Genomic DNA, 26,833 nt, shown 5'->3' with positions numbered 1-26,833 from the left:
TCATACTACCTTCATTAATTTTATACTTACTAAAAGAAGTTACTGATGTTTGTGTCTCTGTGTATCCACGTGCTTTATACATTTTTTTTTGCATTTCATAACTCATTTCTTTTTTAACACATGTTTTGTATTCACTCTTTTTCTGCAGATACCCTTGAATTCCATGCTCCAGATAGTGGGTACAAGCACACACACATATATACACAGCCCGTTGTGCTCTGCAGCTCCACAAAAGTTTTCCTCTGGAGTCCATTTTCTGCTTCAGCCATCCCTCTGTTCTCGCTTCTGTATTACCTTGTCATACACTTCAAATTAGCTAGTATCTTTTTATGTATTCACATCCACATTTTTGCAAGGTAGTTAAAAAAAAATGCTCTCAAGTGATGGGATTTTTACTTGCTGTGTTTCAGCTTAAAACATACTTTCCCCCAATAAAAAAAAAAAACTGGTTTTATAAACATTATCAAACAGGCTGCATAGAGGAAATTGCTGACACAACTTAACTGCATCTATAATCGTGCAAATGATATGACTGCATGGGGAGAGCAAAGAAGATGGGAGGAAAAATTGGGCTATATTTTCAACTTAAGTCCCACAGTGAAAAAACGTGGCTAATGCCATTTAGTTATAAATGGAAGTGTTTGGAATATTTCTACTTTGCAGACACTTGGCCGGAATACTCCAAATAGAGATATGTGTCTTCCTCTTGCTATCTCAATGCAGTGTGTGTTATATGCCTGTGGATTAAGGGTCCTAATGATTTGAAAGAGGATCTGCTGTGTCCTACGAAAATTTATCTGACATCCAAGTTCTTTTTTTTTTTTTTTTTTTTTTGTAACACAAGGAATGTTATAGAGTCATTGCTTTCGTGGTGACGGGGATCATTATGCCTGTAAATTGCATGTTTATTTAAAACTATTATATTAGAATGTTGCATTTACCCCATTAGATCTCTTTTATTCTGTCTTTAAAATCTAAGAGCATGAATAATTTCTGCAGCTCAACTAATTATTTTTTCAATTGTCTTAAATTTGGATCTTAGTTCCTCTGAGTCACTTTTAAAATTAGATATATTTGATCAGGGGGTACATGATAATGCAGATTAAACTGCTTCCTGAGACACTTGCATCTGATGTTAGAGTGCTGCCTCGAACCATGGGAACTTTCAGTTTCCAATGTTCGTTCCTGTTAAAGCACCTGGGAAGACATATATATGCTAGGATCCCTGCCTCCTACGTGAGAGGCCCAGATGGAGTTCTGGGCTCCTGGCTTCAGCCTGATCCAACCCTGATTGTTATAGGCATGTGGGGAATGAACCAGCAGATGGAAAATATTTCTCTCTGCATTTCCCTCTCTGTCATTTTGCCTTTCAAATCAATGAATCTTTTTAAATTGATATTTTTTCAGTATATTTTTGCTCTACTGTGCATCCCTTTCTTTTCACTAGTGAAATTTGGAATGGATATTATACACACACACTCATAGATAAAGTAATGTGTTTTATTGGATGGGTAGTTCTGATTAAGTATTAAAATGGGTTGTTTCTAGTCTACCCTGTTTCAATCTGTGTGACTTTGAGCAACTCACATCTCATAATCTTTAGTTTCTAGCGTCACAAAGTAATGAAATAATAACAAATTCTTTCTAACCTAACTTTCAATATCAAGTACTCATAGTATGAGTGTTAAGTAATGCTTACTGAAGAGTTGTATGCCAGCATGTATAGAAGGCTTTGTTTCTCATTAAAAGCCATTGGAAATTTCATTTCATAAGTGAGGTTATGAGGAGAAACAGGATAAGCCTTTGCTTAGACATGGCAAAACTGGTACTTAATCTCAGGGATCTGTGTCCAGAGATGATGTGCTTAACATATCAGAGTGTTACTTTTGTGGCTAATTGGGAGATGCATAATATTTCTGTTGGATTTAACCTTGGGCAAATTAGAAACAGAACAAATTACTTCTGTTAAAATATTCTCAAGTGCTTCATGTTTACCTGCTATGGAGACTGTGGGGAGCAGGGTGCTGAAGTTGCTCTGGGATTGCTAGGGGCCGTTGTAAGTTGGCGGCTGGCCCAGGGCCAGGAGGCAGAGTTGGTCTCGCCAGCAGGTAAACAGGAAGCCACAGGGATAGGCTAATGCCCTCGCTGTGATTACTGGCCTATCACGTAGCACCAAGTAGACCCATGGGGAGAAGTGATTGGTGGAGAACTATATAAAAGTAGCCGATAAAAGCTAGGCGAGGATGACGAAGGACAGGACAGGACGGACAGACGATGACAACGAGAAAGACTGGGGAAAGAACGACGGATGAAACGGGAAGAACGGGGCAGCAGAGGGGTTTAGATCTTCGGGTGGAAAGGTTAAGGCATACGGGGAGGAAAAGTGGCAAAGACGGATACAGACAGAATCAATAAAAGTAGTACGGACACACGGGGACAAGAATGGAGAAATGTGTTTATGTCTCATTCTGATGCAAATCACAGAATGTCTGTTTCTTTTAACATAGCATACATCTTACAGGGATATTTTGAATTTTCTCTCTCCTTGATGGTAGATTGATATGTCTCTTGAAAACAAGAACATGGTTTAAACAATGTATTTCTTAGAATTAGAATAATTAGTAGAAAAGCTAAGATGCTAAAATATTTCAATTTTTAAATTATTATTTTATTTTGATAATCTTTACATAGTTTATTAGGGCACAAAGGGAAAAGGGCTATAGGAAGGTGGGTAAGACCATTGTTTCCACATTCTCTCTTTTAATTTTTTCCTGTATCTGGGGCAAGAAGAGAGATAAAGGGAGAAGTCCCACCCAACCTCCCACCCATCTTAGGTCCCCGATGTGGTGGCATGCTCTGAGGACACTGCTCAGCTGGTTTTGATAGGTCAACATTTCTGAATTGCTGCCAATCTCACCATTCCAAGCATGATGAAATCTTTCCAGAATCCATTGGCTGATATACTCCACATTAGAATCTCCGTTTGCCCAGATTTTCACTGCCAACACATATTTGGGGTGGATGTTCAATTTGTTCTGTCTTCCATTCTTTGTTTTGGTATCAGGTGTCCTCTGCAGGTTCCTATGTACTGCCATATCCTCATGTGCACCCGGATATGCTGTTCACAGCTCCATCTGAGCCTGTGAGGCAGCTCAGCTTGACACTTGCACTCTATGGTCAGGCCATAGGTTTTGAGATCAGCAGTTCAGTTAAAAGGATCTCCAAATAAGCTTCATCTGAGGTTATCCCAGACCTGATCCTTGAGTGTGTTTGCCAGTACAAGGTCCAGCATGGTCTGTTGCTCCAATCAGTTTATGGACATGTTGGTGGTTGCAATGGCTGGGTCAGTTCTGTTTCTAGCCCTGTCTTCTATGCAAACTGATCCTGCCCACCACATACTTGGTCCTCACACAAGCCAGTGGAAGCTGTAGCCTAGTCCGACCAACCCACAATAACCCCCACCAGGCCTGCCTCCTGCCTTGGTTCCTGTTCTTGCCAGTATGTACGGCAGACTGGTCCAGTCTGTGCCACATCCCATTCAACTTGAAGTGACAGTGTATTTGTACAAAACAAAGGACATTTTTGTTGAAGCTACTTTATTGAACCAAGAACATTCATGGCTTTTAAAAATTGTTTTGAGTTTGCTTTTAGCCCCTAAGCCTAATGGAAAGCTTATTGAAACATAGTATCACTTTCCAAAAGCTTGCAAAAGTTATTTACACCATTCTTAATTTGCCAAGTTTGTGGCTAGATAGTTCTTTAGAAACGCTGTTGAATTATCTGAGCAAGCCTATTTTGAGATGATGTGTAAGTGATTTGTTTATGTGTGATTATCCTGTCTACATTACTTTATGCTCCTGTGCTCTATTTTTCCAGAGGATTACATATGTTTTAGACTGTGAGAAAGGTCAGGTTGTTCTCGTCTCTCTATTGCCATTAAGAAGAATTCACATGGAAAACTATTTGTTATGTTGTATATAAGTGGTTGCATTTATGTACTTGAAAAATCAAGTTTGCTTTGGGGCAATTATGGATGAGTTAAGCATTAGCTGAAGTATGAAGAATAAAACCACTAGACCCGCAGTAGAAAGAATAGTTACAGTCTTCTATTAGTACTGCTTGCTCAGCCTCTGTGTTGGCATTAGTCATACTACTCCCCTTGCATAACTCTTATTCTTATTCCTCATCTACACGTGTCACTACTCAAAACAGTCTTTGTGTCTGGGGGCATGGAAATGTCTCTCACCTTTAGCAGTACCAAACCTAGGACATCATGAGGGACTCAGTCAATTTTTTTTTGAATGAAAGAATAAAGGAATGAATTTTTAGTCATTCTGATCAGAAAGTCACATTGACATTTTGGCAAACCTCATGTACCATATTATAAGGTGATAAAAAATAGTGCCAGATACATTCACAATCTGTTACATGCACAAATGTGTGTGCATAGAAATAAAGCATAAATATTGAGAAGAATACTGATAATGTAAAAAGTATAATAAATCATATAAGTAATATAAACTTGAAATATGGTAGAGTTATATCATAGATTTGAGTAGAATGACTACCCATTTAGGTTGTCATATTCTAAGATAAAGAAATGAAAGCTTCATATTGTGAATACCAGTGAGAACTTATTTTACTTAATACTTCTGTATATTTTTGGCAATTAGAATAAGGGCAATCTTGGAGGAGCTGTGAATCCTTGGGAGTTTTAGCCAAGAAATAAGTATTTATGCACTCAGCACTTGAGGTTCTAGTGATGTCATTGTATTAAAGATGTTCTGGAAAAAAATGGGTCTCATCACTTCTCGGCCTTTTGGCTAGGATCAAGTACCAAAAAAAGGGCCTCCTGACTTGGTTAAACAGTTGATGTTTGACTGACATAGCTACAGGATGGCATTTTTATGTCTTTGACTTAATGTATTTTAGTCTTTCTGACCTGAGTCTAATGTAGCTGTTTTGGATAAATTTTTTAGCTCCAAGCAGTGAGTTTTTTGTTATAAAAAGAGGAGGGGTTTTCAAACCTCCAAATTTTCATCTTATGAACTTTAATTTCATTTAAAAATAGAGTTAATCATTGCTAGTATCAAAAATTCAGCAAGGCAGATTGTTTTTGTGTAACAAGAGATGACATCATAATGAATGGGAGATGAAATGAAACTTCTTGGGAATTACTTACCAGCTTTATGATGTCCTTAATCATAAGTGTCATCCCCAAACTTATAATTGTATTTAGTATTAGTACTTATTTGCTTCTGCTATTGACCAATGCACTGTTAAAAAACAATATCTTTTTGATCTCTGCATCACTTGTACTCAGATCATTGCCCAACACAGAACATAATAAGAAGGACATACAAAGAAAGAAAGTACAGAGATATAGTTGCTATTGATAAATTGCTTAGAGTTAAGTCTTTCTGCTCATCTAATTATTGAGGCTAATTGATATGTATAGCAGAAAGTGATCAATTCTGAACTTTGTGTATAATTTAAATTCCTTCAGGTAAATTTGAGGTGAAATTCAACAACATTAAAGAGTTCTTAGTCTGGAATAGTTCAAACCATTGCTCATTGGTTAAAGATTCTTGAATACATCTACGAAAATATAATTAAACTTGAGGGGCTTTGCTAAGTAACCTGGCATGTGCTACTGCTCTTTCATCTTAATCAATATCATAGTAAATTCTGGCTCATAGATCAGAGCCTCAGTGCATTTGCTTTCTTACGAGTAAATTCTCCAGGGATTGTGTTTAGCCCAAAGTGTATGATTAGCCACCAACAACCCATGAAATGGCCATGTACATGTCTCAGCCCTTTACCCTATTTTTAATAAGCAGCTGAATGTTTTTAATTTCTACTAAATGACAGTTCAGATTCCAAAGATTTCTCTTCCAGAACAAATATTTCTCTTTAAGAATAAATTTTCCTTAAAAAGTAGGGAGAACAACTATCATTAATACTATAAGAAAATGATAAAAATGAGTGCATTGGAATAAGAACACAGTGTAAGGTAATTATTTGTGTTTCTCATCTTGTCCCATTCTTCTGTTCACTATTCTAGCAAGACACAGATTTATAATTTTCTAGGCACCTTTTGCAGTTGACTTGGTGTTGTGTTATACCAATCAAGCAGTCTCTTATGAAACCAGAAAGCTAGAAGTTGGAAATTTTCATGCTTTGGGCTTCAGTGATGTAGCAGACGTTGGAAACTACTGAATTTTATGGGAGATTGTGAGACAGTAGAGAAGGGCTGATTTTGCACTCTAGTAGTCAGGACAGGAAAAAAAGCATCTTTTCAGCAGCTCCTTTTCAGAACTAGATGGCATCTGTCTGGTGGATCTGGACCTGGGTGCAACAGCATCTCCAAGTTGAGTGATGGAGGCAGGATTCTAGGTTTTAGTTGAAAAGTAGTAGCAAGCTCTGATTTCGCCACCTCTTCTGTGTTTTTTCCTTTTTAACATACCTGAGATAATGGATTCACTACATTTATTTCCCTATAATTGGGGCACAATCTTGAGAAGATACTGTTGTCTTAGTTTTCCACTCATTATACCACAATATTATAGAACACCATTGCAAACAAATGTGGATAAAAGCATGCACAAATATGGGCTAATACTTTACATTTGTTTTTGAGAGTGAATAACCATACACGCTGTTGAGTTGCACATGTTGTCAGAGCAAAACTCAAGTACAGTTGTGGTATATCGTATTGTGGCATTTCAATAATAATACCTAATTTTTGTCATAAGATTTTTGGCTTTTGGGGAGTGAAACTGTACCTTATGTATTTTTGTGTTCTCAGAAATTTAGTTGCACAGTGGCACTCTTCTCTTTCTAACTTGTTTTAGGACTGCAGCCAGTTCAGTCACTTTTCCACCAAAAATCATTTAGTTTTTCCCCAATGTCTTTAGTATAAAGATTTTAGAGTAGTTCTAAGTTTACAAAAGAAATTATGAAATGTACAGATTTTCCCACGTGTTGAGTTAGTATGATATATTTGTCAGAATCAATGAACCATGACTAGATTCTTCTATTTTGTTGTCCAAATGCTTCCTCTTCCTCCCACCCTTCCCACCTTCTAGCAATCAACATTCTGTGTATGTGCGTGCATGTTTGTGCACGTGTGTGAATGTGTGCACTAGCTTTCACATATGGAGGAGCATACACATATTCAGATATTTGTCTTTCTGTATTTGACTTGTTTTCATTCAACATGGTATCTTCCAGTCTTATCCATTCTCCTGTATACAATATTATTTCAGTCTTCTTTATGACAAAATAACATTACATTGGGCATGTATAGCACATTTTCTTTATCCATTCATCTAATAATGGTTGTCTTGGTGTAACCTCACATTTTGAATATTATGAAGAATGCCTGTATAAACATGGTGGTGCAGGTATCTTTTCCATACAACATGTTCATATCTTTTGGATATGAACATATTGTTCAATGAGATTGCTAGATGAAATTGAAATTCTGTTTCTAAATTTTAAAGAAATTGTTATACTGTTTTCCACAGTGGCACCACTATTTTATATTCACACCAAAAGTATATTGAAGTTCAACTTTCTTCTTGTCTTCGCTAGCATTTGTTGCTTTCTTTTTGCTAATAACCATTTTAACATGGTGAGGTAATATCTAATTGTGGTTCTAATTTAAATATTCCTGATAGGCTGAGATATTAAGCATTTTAAAAATACATTTGTTGGTCGTTAGTTTTTCTTGTTTTGAGGACTATTGACTTCCTTTGTACATTTATTAAAATGACTCTTTTTTCTCAGTTGCCAAGTATTTTTGAGTTCTGATATCTTCAGGATATTAATACTTTATCAGAAAAGTAGCTTGCAAATATTTTCTGCATTCTGTTGGATGTCTCTTTATCCCTTTGATTGCTTTCTTTCCTGTTTGAACTTACCAGGATCTTTTAAGTTTTGTGTTCCTTTTAAATTTTCTTTACTTTTCTAACTTCTTTCTTATTTCTGCACCAGACTAGTCAATTTTTTGTTCCAACTGGGCTCAGTGGTTTAGTTTGACTAAAGTCTTACAGTTTGTCTCACTTTCGGGATTGTCATTTAGATGACACCTTAAATCTGAACACTCCTTTCTCATCTCATTTAATCGTATATTTTTTCTTTCCCTTTCTCTTTTAAATTATTTATTTTACTTATTTCAAAGTTGCACAAAAGGAAAAAGAGAGCCATAGTGAGAAAAAGCTTCCATCGATTGATAAACTTCCCAAGTGGCTTAAACAGTCAAGTCAGGACCAGGCAGAAAACAGGTTACTGGAACTCCATCCTGGTTTCCCATATGCATGTAGGTTACCAAGCACTTGAGTCATTTTATGCTATCCCAAGCACATGAATGGTGAAATGTATCAGAATCAGAGCAGCCAGGACTCACTGTCACTCCAGTATGGGATTGGAGGTTTCTCAGGGAGTGGCTTAAGTTACTATGCAGCAGTTTCAGTGTCCTTTAGCATACTTTCCAGGTTAACCCAAGATAAATCGTATTTTCCAAGATATGTTTCAGTTGTCAACTTTTACCATTACTTTTTCCTTCACACGTTCACAGCTTCTCTAGTCTGATTTAGGAATATTTTAGAATGCTTTCTGTATACTGTGCCATGTTTATTCTAGTATTTATTGTGTTATAAGGCCTGATTACTGCATGGCCACAGGTTCAACAGGACTTCCTTTCTGCATGCAGTGACTCTATTCCTAAGCAAAAGAAAGTAGATACATATGCATTCTAAACATGCCAGATGTGTTAATGAGCATATTATGCTTTCCAAACTCTCTTATAATCTTCATCATCATTCTTCCCAGTTTAGACATTCTGAGGAATTTTTGAAAGAATAAAGTCAATGAAGTGTAGTGCGGCATAAACATAAAATGCTTTCACATTTGGGAGACAGGGAAAAGGGGAAATCTTTCCATCTTCAAGCTAATTTGGAGCGTGTAATAATTAATTTAATGTGGCAGCTTTTAGAAGCCATGGTGTCCAGATATGTGATCAAACACCGGGTTGGGTGTTTCTGAGAGTGTGCTTGCATATGGGATTAGCATTTAAATTACTGGGATTTCAGAAAAGCAGATCATCCCCCTCAATGGGATGGGGAGAGCTCAACCAATCAGCTAAAGTCCTGAATGAAGCAAAAAACTGACAATAGGGAATTTTGCCAGTAGACAGCCTTTGGATTATAATTGTAGTATTGGCTCTCCTGGGCCTCCATCCTGCCAGCTCACCCTAAAAATCTTGGACAGGCCTGCCTCTATAACCTCTTCTGTTTCTCTGGAAACACTTAATTAATCTAAAGAATTGTCAAGAGATTGAGTGTATCTCAAGCCCAGAAGACTGAAATTTAACTTGTCTATCTGCTTGTTGAACTTCACTTGTAAACCAACCCCTAAAGAACAGAATGGACACAATAAGGGAATTCTTGGACAAGAATGTTAGATGATTTGAGCCATTTATGAACAAAATATCAATGCCAATTGCTTGCTTGGAGAATTTCAAAGGCAAAATACTGATTGGAACACCCCTCTATGGCAAGCAAGAGGACATGTAGTACAGTGTTGCAGAGTGAAGTCTCAACATTTAAAGTGACATGAGATTCCTGTGGACTTGGGAAAAAAACTTCCAGAAGAGCCAGGCTCAAGACCTGCCACACTTTTGCGAAGGGAGTATGTGACTTGGTTACAGAGATCCAAGCAGTAAAAGATGATGTGATAATACTGTCAGTGTACAGTCCCCCAGTGGTTGTTGAAGATCTACATCTGTGCAAGTTAGAAAGACTGCTCACAAGGTGCTTGCCAATAAGGGCAGTTTAGTGTGGTGTCATGTAATAACAATTTTGTTTTCTTTCCCACTTGCTTCTCTCACATACTGAGGGAGCCAGAAGCAATATGAAGAGAAGAGGGAGCAAGATATCCTCCGCTGTCATGGTGGGTCCCTAAGCCAACACATGGTGCATTTGCATGATGGGAGAATAACAGTTCTGCATTGGAGTTTATGAGGTTAGCCAACTGTGAAGTTAGTATACCCAACTCAAATAAAAAATTCTCAATTTATTGTTTATCTACATATTCTTTTACAAAGAGAGAGAAAACATAGTTTTCAAATGCCCACAGTAGCTAGGACTGGGCCAGTCCAATGCTAGGTACCAGGGACTCTATATAGCTCTCTTGTGTGCGTGTAGAGATTCAAGTACTAGTATCTCCAAGGGTGCGAGGGTGCACACTAGCAGGAAGCTGGGATGGATCCCAGAGGAACTCAAACCTAGAAACTCCTATATGGCAGACAGGTGTCCCGATCAGTTACTTAAGCATCTGAACCACAATACCCAGTTCAGAACCGCTCTTATTTCTGAGAAATTACGAATTGATGTTTTTTAGTAGTTGTTAGGAAGGCTCACAACACTTTGTTATAATCATTGCCATAGTTCATTATACCTAGAGAACATAGCTTAGATTCAGCCAGAAGTGTAAGTACATAAAGAATGGCACAGATACATACTCTTGAGACTCCCAGAGTCACTGATGGTGCTACTTACACAGTATTGCTATGTGACAATGCTCTTATACATGTAGGATTGTCAGCTGGGGAACCTGATCTGAGCATTGTTGTTCACTTTGCTCGTTAGGGGTTCACTGGTGGACTGTCTGTAGAATGCTAGCCCCTCTGAAAGAAGAGTGGATGCTGCATGCTCATGCCACCATCAAAAATTACATTGTTAGACTGTGTTGTAGCTTAGGTAAACAAAGGCACCAACCAAATGATGCAAATGCCAACTCTTGCTTTGAGTAAAGTTAAATGTATTAACAGATGCAAATTTAGATGAATATTTATTTATTTGCTATTTAGGGTGATTGGTCCACTAATTGTGATATTGGCATGTTATATAGTCACTAGATGAAGTGCTGGCTTCCCCACATTCAATCACGCTTCCTGTGAATGTACCTGGAGAAGCAGCAAATGATGGTCCACTACTTGGGCCCCTGCTACCCAGGTAAGAGACCTGATAATTTCTTGGCTTCACCTTGGCCTAGTTCTGGCCATTGCAACTATTTGTGGGGAGGGAACAAATGAATAGGATCACTTTCTCTTTCCTTCTCTTTTTATAACCTTTTTCTTTCAAATAGATGCAGAAGTAAATCTATATAAAAAGATTTTCTGGCATTCAAAGGTATTATAAAATTGTACACATTCTTAATAATTCTTATGAGTTGTTGAGGAAAAGAACATAGAATATTTTTGAATAAAGGCATTCATTAGCAGGAGCTTCAGCATCCTTAAGTTTAGGCATAAGTCAGTGATACAGCTGTAGCTTCACAACTATTTGCGATCTGTGAAAAAAAGGATATATTTCCTGTCTCCACAGCTCAGCACAGAGTTCACAAGGGCATGAAGAAATGTTTGTCTAATGAATGATGGTGATTTCTCACATGACAAACAGGGTGTTGGGGATTGTGTTTGGTGATTCACAGGCTAGTTCACTGCCTGCAAACACTGGCAACCATGTGGACATTGATTTGTATTCTGGCTGCTCCGTTTTCCATCCAGCTGTCTGCTTGTGGCCTGGAAAAACAGTGGGAAATGGCTCAGATCCTTGGGCATCCATGTGGGAGATCAGGAAAAAGCTCCAAGCTCCAGGCTTTAGGTTTGCTCACCTCCAGCCATTGAAGTCATTTAGGGAGTGAACCAGAAAGGAAATTGCTTTCACATTGCAATACTGATGTGATACATGTACTCCTGGCAATTGTGATAGACTCATGAAAGCTTCGACGACTAAGTCATCCACTTTCAGGCTAAGCAAATGGAGAGAAACATCACTCCGGCATTCCTTCAGGATTTTGGCTTAACATTGCCCCATTAGCCTTCTGGCAGTAGCAAAAACACCCAGGAATCACTATTCAGTCTAAGTCTTCAATGTAGCCTTTGCTCCATACTTTTATTACCATGATGTATTAACTGAGTGAAGAGGTTGATAACTTGAAGTTAATGTCATAAAAGGTTCAGAAGACTGTTAATGATCTTTGTAAAGATTCGCTCAGGAGAGCTGAGAGAATATGCTGGTGTGATGTGACAAATATATTTAAAAAAATATATGAAGGGTTTGTCATCAGTTTTAATAGTGACATATATGATAGATTGTGAAGTTTGAACAAAGATTTTTTGACTAAGATTCATAAATGATGCCTTTTCTTTTAAATAACTTGCTTTTAGAGTATAGTAGTTTTATATTTACAGAAAAGTTGTGAAGATTATACAGCATTCTTTTCAAATCAGCACTCAATTTTCCTTATTGTTAATATCTAATCTGGTGAATTTGTCACAATTAATGAACCGATTTTGATATGTTATATACAAAACCAAATGTTGCTTATATTTCCTTAGTTTACATGTGTGGTGTTTTTTGAGTCCTGGAATCCCTTCCTGGATAAAAAGGTACGTGTAGTCATCATCTCTCTTCAGACTCTCCTAGGCTGTGATGGGTTCCAAGATTTTTCATTTTCTTTTAAATAATAAGTTGAGGGTGTGATCCAATTATTTTGAATTTGAGATACACAACTTTAGTAGAAAGGCTGTGGCGGTAAAGTATAGTTTGTATCATAACATGTCAGGAGTACGTACTGTTATCAACATAACATCACTGTTGATGTTGACATTGAACACTCAGCTGAGCTAGTGCTTGCTAGATTTCTACAATGTGAATTATTCTTCTTCCTATCTCACATCATCTTTTCCATTGGAAGAAAGCTTGTTAAGTGCAGGTATAAAACTTAGTGAGTTCTGCTATATTTCTTAGGTGTGAAATATCTACATAAATTATTTAGGATTCTTTGGCATAGGGGATTTATTTATTTCCCTCAATTTTTATTCAATAATTTAAAATGCCAGTATAGGCTCATATATATATTTATTTCTACTTTAAGTTCTCAGTTGCTATGCCTTTATTATGTTGTATAAATTCTTTTTATTTAAAGTTCTGCTTATTTATTTCAAAAGCAAAGTTACATAAGTGGAGAGAGGAAGAGGGAGAGACATAGAAAATTTCATTTGCTGGTGCACTTTGTAAATAACTGTAATAGGTGTGACTGGGTCAGGTCAAAGACAGGGCCAGGAGCTTTTTCTGGGATTCCAGTGTGGTTGCAGGATCCAAGCATTTAGGCCATCCTCTGCTGCATTCCCAGGCAGTTAGCAGAGAGATGGCTTGGAAAAGGAACAACAGTGACTTGAACTGGTACCCATGTGGGACACCTGCACCCTAGGAGTTGTTCTTACTGGCCATGACATAGTGTAGGGCCCTGCATGAATTCTTCCATTTTTAACCATTGGGAACTTGTTCAACTGACTCTGTGTCTCTTTGACTCATTTATTTCCACCAGAGTGCATTACCATGTCCCAAGGCAGGACTAGAAGAATATGTTCGATGTGTTGTGATGATGTTGCAGGAAGTGTTTCTCAAGGGGAACAGGCCTTCTCAGTGCTCAGCAAGTTCTGAACCTGTTATGGACTTAGATCTGGAATATGTTAGGTCTACAGTTTTCAGTTGTTGCCATGAACCTTGTTACCACAGCAGTTTTTGAACATTGTGTCTATGAAGATTGAGACATGTCAGTTCTCCTTTCTGCTGGAGCAGTGTGGTACCCTGGTATGACTGTTATCACAGGCAACTCAGATCAAAATTTGGTATACCTTTAAATATAGTTTGATAATTCTTGTTCCCACTCATTTTTGAGGTTCTATTTCACTTCAGTGTTATACACTGAACACAAGATTGCCGCAGACAGTTGTCTCCAAGGATGCCGCTGCCTCTGTCCCCTCAAAATGCCATATTGCTTTAGCAAAAGAAGTGTCCTCCAGGTCTCCTTAACAGCACAGACTACTGCTTAAATTTCAGATGTAGCATACCCATCCTAACAATCTGTCCTCCACATGCCTTCTGACTTTCTTCACATCTATACTGAAGATGCTCTAGAATTCTTGACTTCTGCAATGTAGTATTTTCTATTTCTAGTCATTATTTTTCTTCTTCAAAAGATTTATTTAGGTTTTATTGAAAGGCAGATATACAGAGAGGAGGAGAGACAGAGAGGAAGATCATCCATCCCTTGATTCACTCCCCAAACAGCTTCAATGGCTGGAGCTGAGCTGATCTGAAGCAAGGAGCCAGGAGCTTCATCAGAGTCTCCCATGCAGGTGCAGGGACTTTGGGCTGTCCTCGACTGTTTTACCAGGCTGTAAGCAGAGAGCTGGATGGGAAGCAGGGCCACCGGGATTAGAACCGGAGCCCATATGGGATCCTGGTGCATGCATAATGATAACTTAGGCCCTAAGCTACTGTTATGGGCTCTAATAATTATTTTTCTGTACAGAAGAATATTTTCAATTTCAGGCACGAGGGATCATCAGCTGATTGAGGTCAACAGCAAGTGCTTAGAAAATGGCAAGACTCCTTTTCTAATACTAGAAAATGCTACTTTTGCAGGGATGAGAGTGTGGGGGTTGAGTGCTCATAATTCTCTAGGTAACACATATAGTACCAATATCTTCCTTCAGGGCAATGACTTGACACAGGAGAACTTTGAAAAGACAGTTTCCATTGCATTCACCACACTACCTCTCTTGTAATTTAGTTTTCAGGTCATATTTCCTGCACAGTGTGTCCTGAAGCAAGAGAAGAGAATTGCTCAGGTTTCACAGAAACCGATGGGTTTTTAAAGTATTCCTTTAATTGACAATTAGTTGTCTTGAACCTATCATGTTACTTTAGCCAGATTTATAATGTCATAAAAGTAAACTTTCTATGCCACAATTTAAAAACATTGTTGCTTTTATATCAATCATATGTACATTATTAATTGTGATGCAACTCATTCTTGTTTCCTTATCACCAAGAATTACATATCCAAGAATACTTTAAGACATAACGGTTATCTAATTTCAAAATCCCATCTAGAAGATATGCTTCCAAGAGCCAATCGTTAGTCCCACTTTGTGGTAACCATTTTCATAGCCTGCATTTTCTCATGAAGCACCCTGAAGCAAATCATGGGTGCCTGTATGTAGCCAGTTCTGGCTGTACAAACTAGCACTACCTGGTGGCTTATATGCCAGATAACTTAATCTTTTATTGCTCTAGGGGCTGTCTGTACAAGGTCAGTGCGCCAGGAATGATTGGGATCTGGTGCGGGTCCTCTCCACTCTGTAAATTCTTTGCTTTTGCTTCTATCCTTATATGAAACCAGTGTAATTCACAGTTCATCAGAGGATGAGAAGACTAAAAATTTCATCTGCTGTCCAATCATTGCCCTTCATCATTCAGTGGTCAATGTTTAGCATGTGAGGTACTGAGCCTCCTATACTTTTGAATTTACCACCTGTTTTCCCAGTCCTTTTTGGGAAGCCAGTGAGACTCGATGCCCTGTGTTTGGCACTTTCATGGAGCACAGAAGTGGTGGGAGTTCAAGAACTGTATGGAGTCATGCACACTGGAGATTGTCACTGTTTATGGCCAGTGAGGAAAATATTCCAGCAAAGTCCGAGCTCAGCTCTCAATACTCAATTCTCTGTCTCCCAATATGGTAGTAGCTGGGGCTTTCTTTTGAGCAAGTATCTGAGGGTATAGATTGCAGGTTGGGTTGAGGCAATTTTTAAATGTGTATAAATTATATCTCATACAATATTGAAATAGGAAACTAGTTTAAAATGAGTCATTGTAAGAGCTACGATAATAAGGAATTTTGTTTCCTTTATAGGTCTTTTAATATTAAATCTTTCCTAAATTATAACTTTATCCACTTATTGCATACTTCCTGTATGCTAGGCATTATGCTAAACCCTTTACATATATCTCCTTTCATTTTTACAACATTGTAAACACTATTACTTCCTTTGAATATAGAGTGAAATTAAGACTTAGAAGAATGAAGGAACTTGCCCAAGGTTGTGAAGCTAGGAAACAATAGAGCTCGGCAGAATTAAAACCTAGCTAGTGAAACTCCAGTCTTTTTTTTTTCTTAGTTCCTTTTTTTTAATTTTAAAATATGTTATGTGACACAGTTTCATAGGTACTTGGAACTCCAGTCTTTATGCAGAGCTGTGAGAGGGCACAGTAGTCCCTAATGATCTTGTTTACTTCCATTTTCAATTCTCTTTTCAAGCAGCAACAGCAGCAATGGCAGCAGAAAAAGAGAGAGAGAGAGGAAGAGGGAGAGGGAGAGAGAAAAGAAACCAGATGTGGCATCTGACTATTCGCTCCCCAAATTCTGTCCAATGGCCAGGCCTGGGTCATGCTGCAGCCCAGCCTTTGGTTAGAGTCTCTCGCATGAGTAGCAGTGAGTTCTTCAAGTGTCACCTGCTGTCTCCTTGGCTGGTCAATTATTGATCAATCCTGACTTGCCTCTTTTTTTTTCTGGATGTTGACCCATCTTGCTTCCTGATTATGTTGCCCTTGACTTTAAGCTCCATCTCTGGGCCCATTTTAGGATATGTTTCCTGGACTCTAAACACTTCAGAACATAATCCCACTTTGTATTGTTCTGCGTTATGGCTCTCCTGTCTTGAGGTTTTCTTCCCAGAATCCTAGGCACTTGAAATTGTGATCCTTCTCTGTAAGCCCCTGTGAGCACTAGCAGAGAAAGGTCACTCAAGATGTTTCCAAGGCATTTTCTGTTATCCTACATTTTCATCTGATTCTCATTCTGAACAATTTAAAGGGACTCTCTTACCTTGCTAAGTGGTTAAACAAGTTTTATGAGAAATAAGGTCTCAGACGGAACCCTGTGTTTGGTGATTTTGCAGACAAGTAAACTTATGTAGGGATAATTATGGGGGCTTCCTGTGGGTTTGTTACAGTTAGCAAACACAAAAATGGGTCCACTATTAACCTTGAGTTTCAGATAAATGAAAATTGCTAAAGTATAAACCACATCTCATGTAGTATTTGAGATATACTAAGAAATTGTCTGCTTTGAAATTAAATTTAACTGGACTCCTCTGTTTTGTTTGGCAGTCTTACCACAGAATGGCACCTTCACATTTATCTCCAAAGACAACCATTTAGGTATGTTACCCAATGTCATTTGAGAAATAGCTGTTCCTCCTATAACTTATTCTTACCCTGATCTTGACTTTCTATCTCCTTGAAGTGTAACTATCTCAGGGTGACCTTACATCTTATTTTGTGTGGGCAGGCTCATTTTATTTCTGTTATCTGATGTAATTGCCAGCAATCCTCCTTCACTTTCAGAAGTGTCTTAGTTTAGATGATAAATTATACAGTCACCAGTGTCTCATTCAATCCTTGATTTCCTTCTGCCCCTGTTAGCAAGTAAATTTTCAGTTTCTTTCCCTCAGCACTCCACTCTAATCTCCAGGAGTTGCCACCATTTTGACTGACTCTTAGTTCACAACAAAAGCATTGGGTCATGCCACACTTTCTATGCTAACAAAAATACACACAATGGCTGCTAAACAATCATTGCCAGTGGCCGTAGCTTTCTGTTCTTGTGATATATAAAGAGAAAAACAGAACTAAGCAAACATTTGATGAATTCAGTAAATAGAAGTGATTAATACAGATACATAAAATGAAACTGTGAATAGCATTTAGACATATTTTGTTAATTTATACTTTGGAAAAACATGATGAGAAAGGTGTTCATAAATAATATATAGGAAACACTGATTAAACAACATGTTTATACAGATGAAAAGATTTTTGATACTGCCTCAAGCAACTATTTCTGTTTCAGAGTCTATCAAGCCTGATTTTTATATCAAACTACAACGTAGTCAGAGAATAAGGTTGCAGAATTTCTGCTGTGAAATGTCAAACAGCTTGAATGATTGATTTCAATCTCCTTCTTGACTTTACTGTTTATGTTTTAAATCTGGGTGTCTAATGGATTTTCTGAGCACAGGCCTCATATGCGCATCCATAACAACATAGGAACAGCTGGCTGCCGAGTCAGAATCATCCTGATACTTTCATGTCACCTGAATACAGTCAGGGTCCTTGAGAAACCAAAAGAAATCCAAACAATAAAAGTCTCCGTCGTTAAATACTTTGGGACAAACACTACTGTCAAATAGCCCGGTTTTTAAAATGTACATTGATATTATTATTTAAGCCAAAATGTGAAATATTCAAAACAGAAGGGAAAAGAACATTTTGTGATGAAATTAATCCAGTAAGAATATTTACTTGTAAATATATGTGTCCTTAAATATTAAAAAGTAACTTAGAACTTATTAGAGGAAAACAAATGTCATATTATTTTCTTTCTTAACTCATCCAAGAAAAATAATTGTAATGTGTTAAATTCTAACAAACATGATTGAATGTTATTTTTAGATTGCAGATAATAGTTGTCTTATTAACTCTAAATCAAAGACTCTTTCGGAAAACATGATTTGAAACATTGCCACTAATTTCATCAGTAGTTTAATGACCTCCAAACAAATTTTTCAATGTTTAATGAGTATTTGTAATGATGGGTATTTTGAAGAGAAAAATGGAGATACAAAGAAGAAAGGTGTAATGTCATAATTACTTCATTAGAGCAGAGGAGACAGTATTGAGAATTTGAAGGGTGGATAGCAAATTTTCTTAAGAGGACCACACATTTTAATGACCAGCCTGGTGAGGTTGTCCTGTCCCAAACTCAGTCTCTGTGAAATTCTATAAGTGGAATTTCAAAACAAATAGCTGCAGAATGAACATTTTGGTGTAGTGTGAAAGGAGAATGTGTGAAAATGTTTCCTTGTAGATTTTATTTTCATAAGTGAGCATAGCAAAAATATCTTACTAAAGAAAAATGTATAAATATCTAAGTAGCATGAGCAGAAATACAGTCCTACTAGTTACATTTCTTGCATCAAAATAAAACTTTCATTCCAATCAAATTTTCTGGTTAGGGGTTGGCAAACTATGCCTGCAAGATAAATCTAATAGCCAGCTGTTTCTGTGCATAAAATTCTGTTGATAATTAACCCATATTGTCTATGATTATGTCTGTGGTACAGTGACAGCTGCTTAGCGGGAAAAGAGAATGTGTGGACCACAAAGCCTCAAACGTTTGGTTCTTTGCAAAAAGAATTTCAGTCTTTAGTCTAGATCATTGGCTTAACTTTTCAGTTCTCCAGATGTAGTTCTTAATACCAACTGCCAATGTAGCTGAGACATTACAATATTTGTCATCATTAGTTTTTTAGAGATTTATTTATTTATTTTTGGAAATACAGATCAGATTTATGGAGAGAAGGAGAGACAGAAAGATCTTCCATCTGTTGGTTTACTCCCCAAATGGCTGCAAAGACAGAGCTCGGCCTAAATAAAGCCAGGAGTCAGGAGTCTCTGTGGGTCTCCCATGTTTGGAAGTGAACCAGTAGATGAGAGATTTTTATGTCTGTCTCTCCTTCTCTCTTTAAATCTGCCTTTCCATTAAAAATAAACCTTTCAAAAAAGAAAAAGAAGAGAGATATCAGACCAGTAGATAGAGTTACATTTTTTTTAAGATTTACATATTATTTTTATTGAAAGGGTAGATCTACAGAGAGGAGAGACAGAGAGAAAGATCTATCCACTGGTTACTCCCAGGTGGCCACAGCACTTGGAGCAGAGCTGATCTGAAGCGAGGAGCCAGGAGCGTCCTTCAGGTCTCCTATGCAGCTGCAGGATCTCAAGGCTTTGGGCCATTCTTTACTGCTTTCCCAGGAACTGCATTTTTAAATGATCTTGCCTCTGGAATTTCAGTTTTTTGTGATTTATACTGTGGTAACAGTATACTAGTATAACAAGGCACAGAACATAGTCCCCAGCATTTAATGTAGGAATTTAAAGTCCTAGTGCAAGATCATGTTAGTGTACAGTTCTGTGATCATCTTTGTAAAGTACATTTTGTCACAAAATGTAAACATTTGTACAACTATACTAAAGCCTAAAGGATGAAAGTCAAACATTCCAGTAAGTTAAGAGAATTAGCCTGGGAAGTGGTAACAGAAAATATGAAAACACTGTAGTAAGATAGAGATTGACTTGAGCAGACTGATGTAGACAGTAGGGTCAAACGATCGGTGTTAAGTTTACAGAGTTAAGAGGTATTTGTTCTTGATGGACCCTCTAGTACTAGGCAGGGCTACTATACTGCAGCTCTGAATAGTTTAAAGTGTTGGAGGAGTATGATTTGATTTAACTTCCTAAGGGTCATTCTTACAGTAGTGTGTAGACAGCTTAGGAGGGAATGAAAGGCAAGAGTCAAGAGATCAATAAGAAGCTAATACACTGATGCTACCGAAACATGACTTTGCCTTGAACTGGAGTGATTATGAATGAAAAGATAGGGTAACTGAACAGAGAGAATTATTATATTCTAGAGGTAATGTTTACAAGTGATTTAAATGGTTGATTATGGAGATTAAAATAAGGAAATATGTCACAAGCAAAAATGATTTAAATGCTTGTGCTTTCATTGTGTGAAAAGGAATCTAGAAGAGGAACCCATATCTGGGAATCTCAGGATATTACGGTTCACTCGCAGACCGGTAGATTTGAGATCTCTCTGATATAGTCAGCAAGATTGTTGGGTTTGCCTGAAGACGAGTATTCGCCAGGCATCAGCACATGCATGCATTACTATTCCATGGAAATCACAAGCGAGAGAAAAGCACCAAATCCAAATTCTGAAGAGGGCAGAATGTATTATTTTGCTTTATTATTCTAAAGTTCTATTTAGAAAGAGCAAGAAAGAGAGAGAGAACTCCCATCTGTTGGTTGACTTCCAACAGGAATTTCACGGGAAATTTTATTAGTTAAGGAGGTGGTATATGAATCATTAGGATTGACAATTCAGGGTTGTCAGTGATCTTACCAACATCAGAGCTGGGGAGATGTTTAGCTATGAGCCAGGTTAGATGGGGAGGTGTGTGCGTTTGACAAGAGGAAGGAGGCAATGTGCAAGTATGAAATGTGACTGAGTTCTAGTGTCACTGTGCAGCTGAAAGAGGAAGCATGGGCAGGTTATGTAAGGCTGCACAGCTAAAGAGATGGTGACATTTTACATATAAAATTAAAAAAAATGGGTCTAGTTTGTTGCTTTCCATTCTGAAATACTTCCACTTGAAACACCCTTCAGGAGAGCCCTGAGATGCAGTACTCATCTTCACAGCTGCTACAATAGACAATGCACGTTGCCATGCAGTCCTATTGCTCATGAACACGACTTCTTCCTTTCCTTTGACCTGTTTGGAGCCTTAAGAGTTAATGAAGGATACTTAGGTGCTTGCACTTTGTTTCATGTTTGTGACATGTATGTATTGGGTCGAGGGGAGAGAAACACCACTATTGAAACTCAGGCTTCTATGTTGTTTTTCACAGTTAGTGAGAATGGGTGAAAGCTAGGGATTCCATAAGTGAAACCATAAGCAGGGACAGAGTGAGATGTGCTGGAAAGTTTGCCCCACTTCTTGCTGGACCTAGCCTGTCCCAACCCAATTTCAATGCTCAGCCACCTGCCCTGATATGCATCTTGCAGCAGATACGGAGTTAGCACAGCTGGGAAGTCCTTCCCAACCCCAGCCTGTAAGATCCTCTGAGCTCTCAAGGGTGCTCTTCAGGCTCTCTGACTGAGGATCACTCTAAGATTTCTTCTTTAATAAACCTGTCCCAGCTCTTGAGTCACTTCTCCATGTTTCTGTTTCATTTATTATTGCACTGTTTTCAAATATCCATGCTAATCTCTCTCTAACTCACGATTAACTTAATTCATTCATTCAATATCTTTATTACCACCTAAGGTCACAAAATGACCATAACAGTTAACTTCCAGAAAAAGTATTTATTCATATGGGGAGATACCGTTGCAAATATTTTCTGTGTAATTGTTTCACATATTTTTCCCAAGAATTATGTAAGATCCCATTTTATAAGTGGGATGGGTGGAATTGAGATCTGGAAGTTTTCTGCATTTACAGGCTTCTAGAAAATGGGAGGATTAAACTTCCAATCAGATAGTCTGGGTCCAGGGTTCCTTAACTCCAGGGGATTTCAATCAGAAAGGTTTAGAAAGGTGGAGAGAAAAGAAAACACAGAAACACAGCTGTGACTGGGAGGGGAAAGCAGAGGCTGCCAGGGGAGGCAGTGCTGTTACATCATTGTCCCTTTCAGCCCTGCTCAGGGGGTTAGATTTTTATCCAGACCATGGAGGTTTCTTGACAGTTTCTTCTAATCTGTAGTTGGCATCAAGTTTAACAAGTGAACAGGTTCTCTAGATGAGTGAAGCATGTAAGCTTTACAACAGCCAGGCATAGATAGAGGGGATATCAGGCCTGCTCTTGGTTCTTAGATTCTTTCATTGCCTAGTGTCTTGGGTAAAATGATAATTATGCATCTAACCAAGCTAAATAATGCTACCAACTCAATAGTTAATTATAATAAGAAACTTGAAGGCCGGAAAGTAAATGCTCTCCCTACACAAAATCAGCTGAAGTCATATTTTACAATTAGGTTTTAAAATTCCCATTCGGTTCTAAATAAATGTTTTATGAATGCATTCAAATGCAGTTTCTTTAGTGCAATTTTACTGAAGTCTCATTCAGCATTAGCTGCTGTAACTTCTATTTTCCCATCACAATCTCTGTGACCTCTGCTTAATTGGCTGTTATTCTGTACTGTCATTCATCTGCTTATATGTATATCACAGTTGGTTTCAATTTGGTTCAGCAAAGATTTACACAGCACCTTCAATAAAGTAGTCACTGTGTTAAGTGTTCTCACATCATACACTAAATGGCTTAGAGGCCTAGAATGAATGTTGAATTATTAAAAAGGAGAGACTCAAAATCTTTTAAATGTGTTATTTAGCAGGACCCATCTAGAACATAAATGAGGAAACTGAATGCTTTATTATTCTCACTTACAGCAAACTGTTTATTCTATTTAACATAAAATTTTAGCTCTCTTTTATTGGACAGATCTTGAATAATTTCAAAGCTAACATTCATAAGGAAAATGCAGTCATAAATAAAACAATATTCTAAAAGGGCAAACATTTCTTAAAATTTAAGACAGCAAACCCATGAATCTGGAGAAGGAATAACATTTTTAATATTGCGTTTTTTAAAAAATATTTTATTTTATTTTATTGGAAAGTCAGATATAGAGAGAGGAGGAGAGACAGAGAAGATCTTCCACCTGCTGATTCACCCCGCAAGTGACTGCAATGGCCAAAGCCAGGATCTTGGAGCCTCTTCTCGGTCTCCTACATGGTTGCAGAGTTCCAAGGCTTTAGACTGTCCTCAATTGGTTTTCCAGGCCACAGGAAGGGAGCTGAAGGAGAAGCAGGGCTGCCAGGATTAGAACTGATGCCCCTATGCGATCCTGGTGTGAGCAAGACGAGAAATTTAGCTACTAGGCTACCGCACCAGGCCCTAATATTGCATTAAATCAGATACATACAGCCTGTTAGTAATATGATGGTCAAGTAAGCCCTTCTACTGTTAAAAACATTGGCAAGGAAGAGAATTGTGCTTGTAGCATTGTCTTCTGTGGCAGACTGCCATGTATGTCTTGCTATTGTCATTGACCAAAAGGTACTGGTATGCTTACAACGTTAAAATGAAGCATAGTGAGTCTTCTAGTACAAATTTTGACATTTTTCAAAGGAAGGTCTTGGTAATGACTATGCTTATCAATAATCTGAGCGTGAGAAAAGTTTGATAAAATGGACAGTCATAGTAGAAGAATTAGAGGGAAGAATGGATTATTGAACACTCTGAATCCAGGCTGATTAGAAAACAAGTAATCTTGATGACAGAGAATCAGCTCAAGTTTCTATAGAGCAATTACACCATTGTGCGTTTATTCAGAAACAATTCAGAAGAAGCAAGCAGCTGATATTCTGATATCCACTGCACACAATTGTCTCATAAGGATACATCTTATGTGTAAGGTGCTGTAATGAATGAATTGGAATTTTTCTTCAGATCATGAGTAGGAACCTTTCATTTGTGGCAGAATCCTTAAAATTGATTTCTGACCTTTAATTCAATCAACATACTTTCATAAGTATTAAATATATAACAGTGTATTTATATAAATTCCTAATATAAGACTACTCTAAATTACAGTATTTACTATGTGCTGTCTTCTCAGAAGAGTATATAATTTTTCCTGTAAATGGAGCTCAACCTTTACGTTCCCTTATATAAATTTTATTTAATTTGAACATTTATTTAAAAGAGGGAGAGAAGGGAAAAGAGGGAGAATGTCAGGAAGAAATAAGGAATGGTGGGTATTTCACCCACTGGTGTGCTCTTTCACGCCCACAATGGCTCTGAGAAGATGTACACTCCTGATTTCTCACAAGGGTGGCAAAGATGCAACTACTTCACTTGCTCTCAGCTACCTCCCAGAGTCTACATTGTCAGGAATCTAGAACTGGGAGCCAGGACAAGGAATCTCACCCAGATACTTAATTACTCAAATAGTCCATTCAGCTGTTCTATCATGAGCTTAACTGCCAAACCAAACACAAGCTCTGCTATTTGTGAATTTTAATCAGTTTTGATGGAAATGGCTTCAAATTAAAGCAATTCTCATGTGAGATGATTAAGGAGAAAGCCATAAAATACAACTTTTAGAAATGACTCATGGATGTTGTCATACTCTTCCACTTTAATTATTGATTATAGTAAATGTAATACTATTGTGGTAGTGTATAATATAACCAATAATAATGCTACTATAATCACTGAATTTTTGTCTCTACCTCTTAATGTATCATAAACTGCCTATATTCCGTTATTATTGATGCTTTCCATTTATGGTGTTTCATTATCTTTCCATTTTATTGTCACAAATTCATTAAAGTCTAGCTGCCAGGAGGGTAATAGTGTGAGAATTCTCTCTCCTGAGACAGAACAGCAGATGGAGGGAAGCAAGGATTCCACTATGGAATTCCAATGCATTTGTGATCCTTGAACTTGCCTGAATGTGCCTAATCCCTTTCTTCATGATATTGCAGAAGCTTGATATTTCAGGAAGTCAGCTTTCAGGGCAAGTAAAATATCATTAAATATTTAATAATTAGTAACAAAATTATCATTAATGCATATAATACAAAATTATAAATATACATTTTAAATAACTATATTAAATCAACAAATTGCTAGTCAAAATTATTATAAAACGTGTTAAATGTTTTCTTATTTCAAACATTGTTATTTACTAATTATGTATTTTTTGAAAAGCTGAAAAGTAGATACACAAGCAGAAATTTGACATCAGCCTGTTCATTCCCTTCACGTCCGTGAAAGGTAGAATTGAGCAAAGCCAAAGCCGAAACAAGGGATCCAATTCAGGCCTCATGTGTGGGTGCTAGGTATCTAAGTACTTGAGACATCAGCAATAGCATAATGTGCTGGAGTTGGAGGCTGTAGCCAGGATTTGAACCAGGAATTCCAAAATCAGATTTGGGCTTTCAATGCGGCATCTTCACTGCAAGGTCAAATATGTGCCCCAGTTTTTATGTTTGGAAGGTAGTTATACTTGTGGTTTTAAGGTATTCCGAAGTTTTAACTTTAACTTTTTGAGAACATAGATTAGATGCTTGAAAGACTTGGAAAAATAATACAGGTCTGGAAAATTGCTATGTACAGATTCACAAGCAATGAACAAAACCATAAGCGTTTTCACCCATCTTTGGACAGATGGTGAATGGAAGCAGCAGAGGTTTCAAATATAGATGTAGCACATATATATATTGCAAACAGCTGTAATAGCTAAAATACATGCCAGAAGACTTAATCATTCTGTATATTTTTTTCTCAATACATGCTAGAATTCAAAAATAGACTTCTGTTTTCTACAATTGCTATAGAATTTGTTGAAACAGGCAAGTGCATCTATGATACAAAAAGTCTGCTGTATGGCTGATTAGGCTGTATTTCAAGGCTTCTTGATAACTGGTTGATTAGCAAAATTCTCATTAGTTAAGATTTGGTATGCATAACACATGACCAGTTGTGACTTGTTTTTGCTACTGAGTTGGCTAAATCAACTGTTTTGTTATATGTAGACCTCGCCAATATCAGATATCTAAAAACTGTGTGGTTGAATTAGCTGCATAGTTTATACATTTGTATGCTTTGTTTTAGGCAAGGAGAAGTGAAGATCTTAAGAATATCTGTTTTTTTGTTCATTTATGGAGTACTTTATATCTATTTTTTAAAAATCAGAGAATATTTCTTTAAAATTAGAAAATTTTCGATTTATTTGCAAAGAAGGAAGGAAGTGGCAAAGTGGTTAAAGTAGTCTGTTTTACTTTCAAATTTCTGAGAAAAAACCCTCTGCTGATTAGCAGTCATCACTGAGGAGTTTTAGTTCTTTTCTTTTTTCCTGTAATTTGTCTACAGTCCTGGAGGAGAGAGTTGGCAACTGCACTGCTACACATGTAACAGCAGAATTGAGAGCTCCAGAGAGAGAGACCCATGATCTGGGTGGATGCTGACTTCCAGGCATGGACCTGTGTGGGTTTCTCATTTGATGGATCTGTGTGAATCCTAATTAGTGAACTAGGGATGGTGATAACATTGTTGAACTAAGAAAAATTTCAAGCAGTAATTGTTAAGCAAATTTTGTTAATTTCAATGTGATGTTCAAATGCTGGCTTCTGTATTACATGATGGATATGAGACATCATCATTGCCCATTGCTTACAATTCTCTGACATTTCAAACAGATAAAATCTCTGGCTAGAAATTGATGGCATCCCTTTTTCTTCCTATTGCAAACTGTTAGTTCATGCTCTATCTTTTCAA

Source organism: Ochotona princeps, chromosome 7 (genome assembly GCF_030435755.1).
Source record: "Ochotona princeps isolate mOchPri1 chromosome 7, mOchPri1.hap1, whole genome shotgun sequence".
Lineage (NCBI taxonomy): Eukaryota > Metazoa > Chordata > Mammalia > Lagomorpha > Ochotonidae > Ochotona > Ochotona princeps.
The sequence above is the reverse complement of the archived record's forward strand: the minus strand, read 5'-3'. Positions refer to the sequence as shown.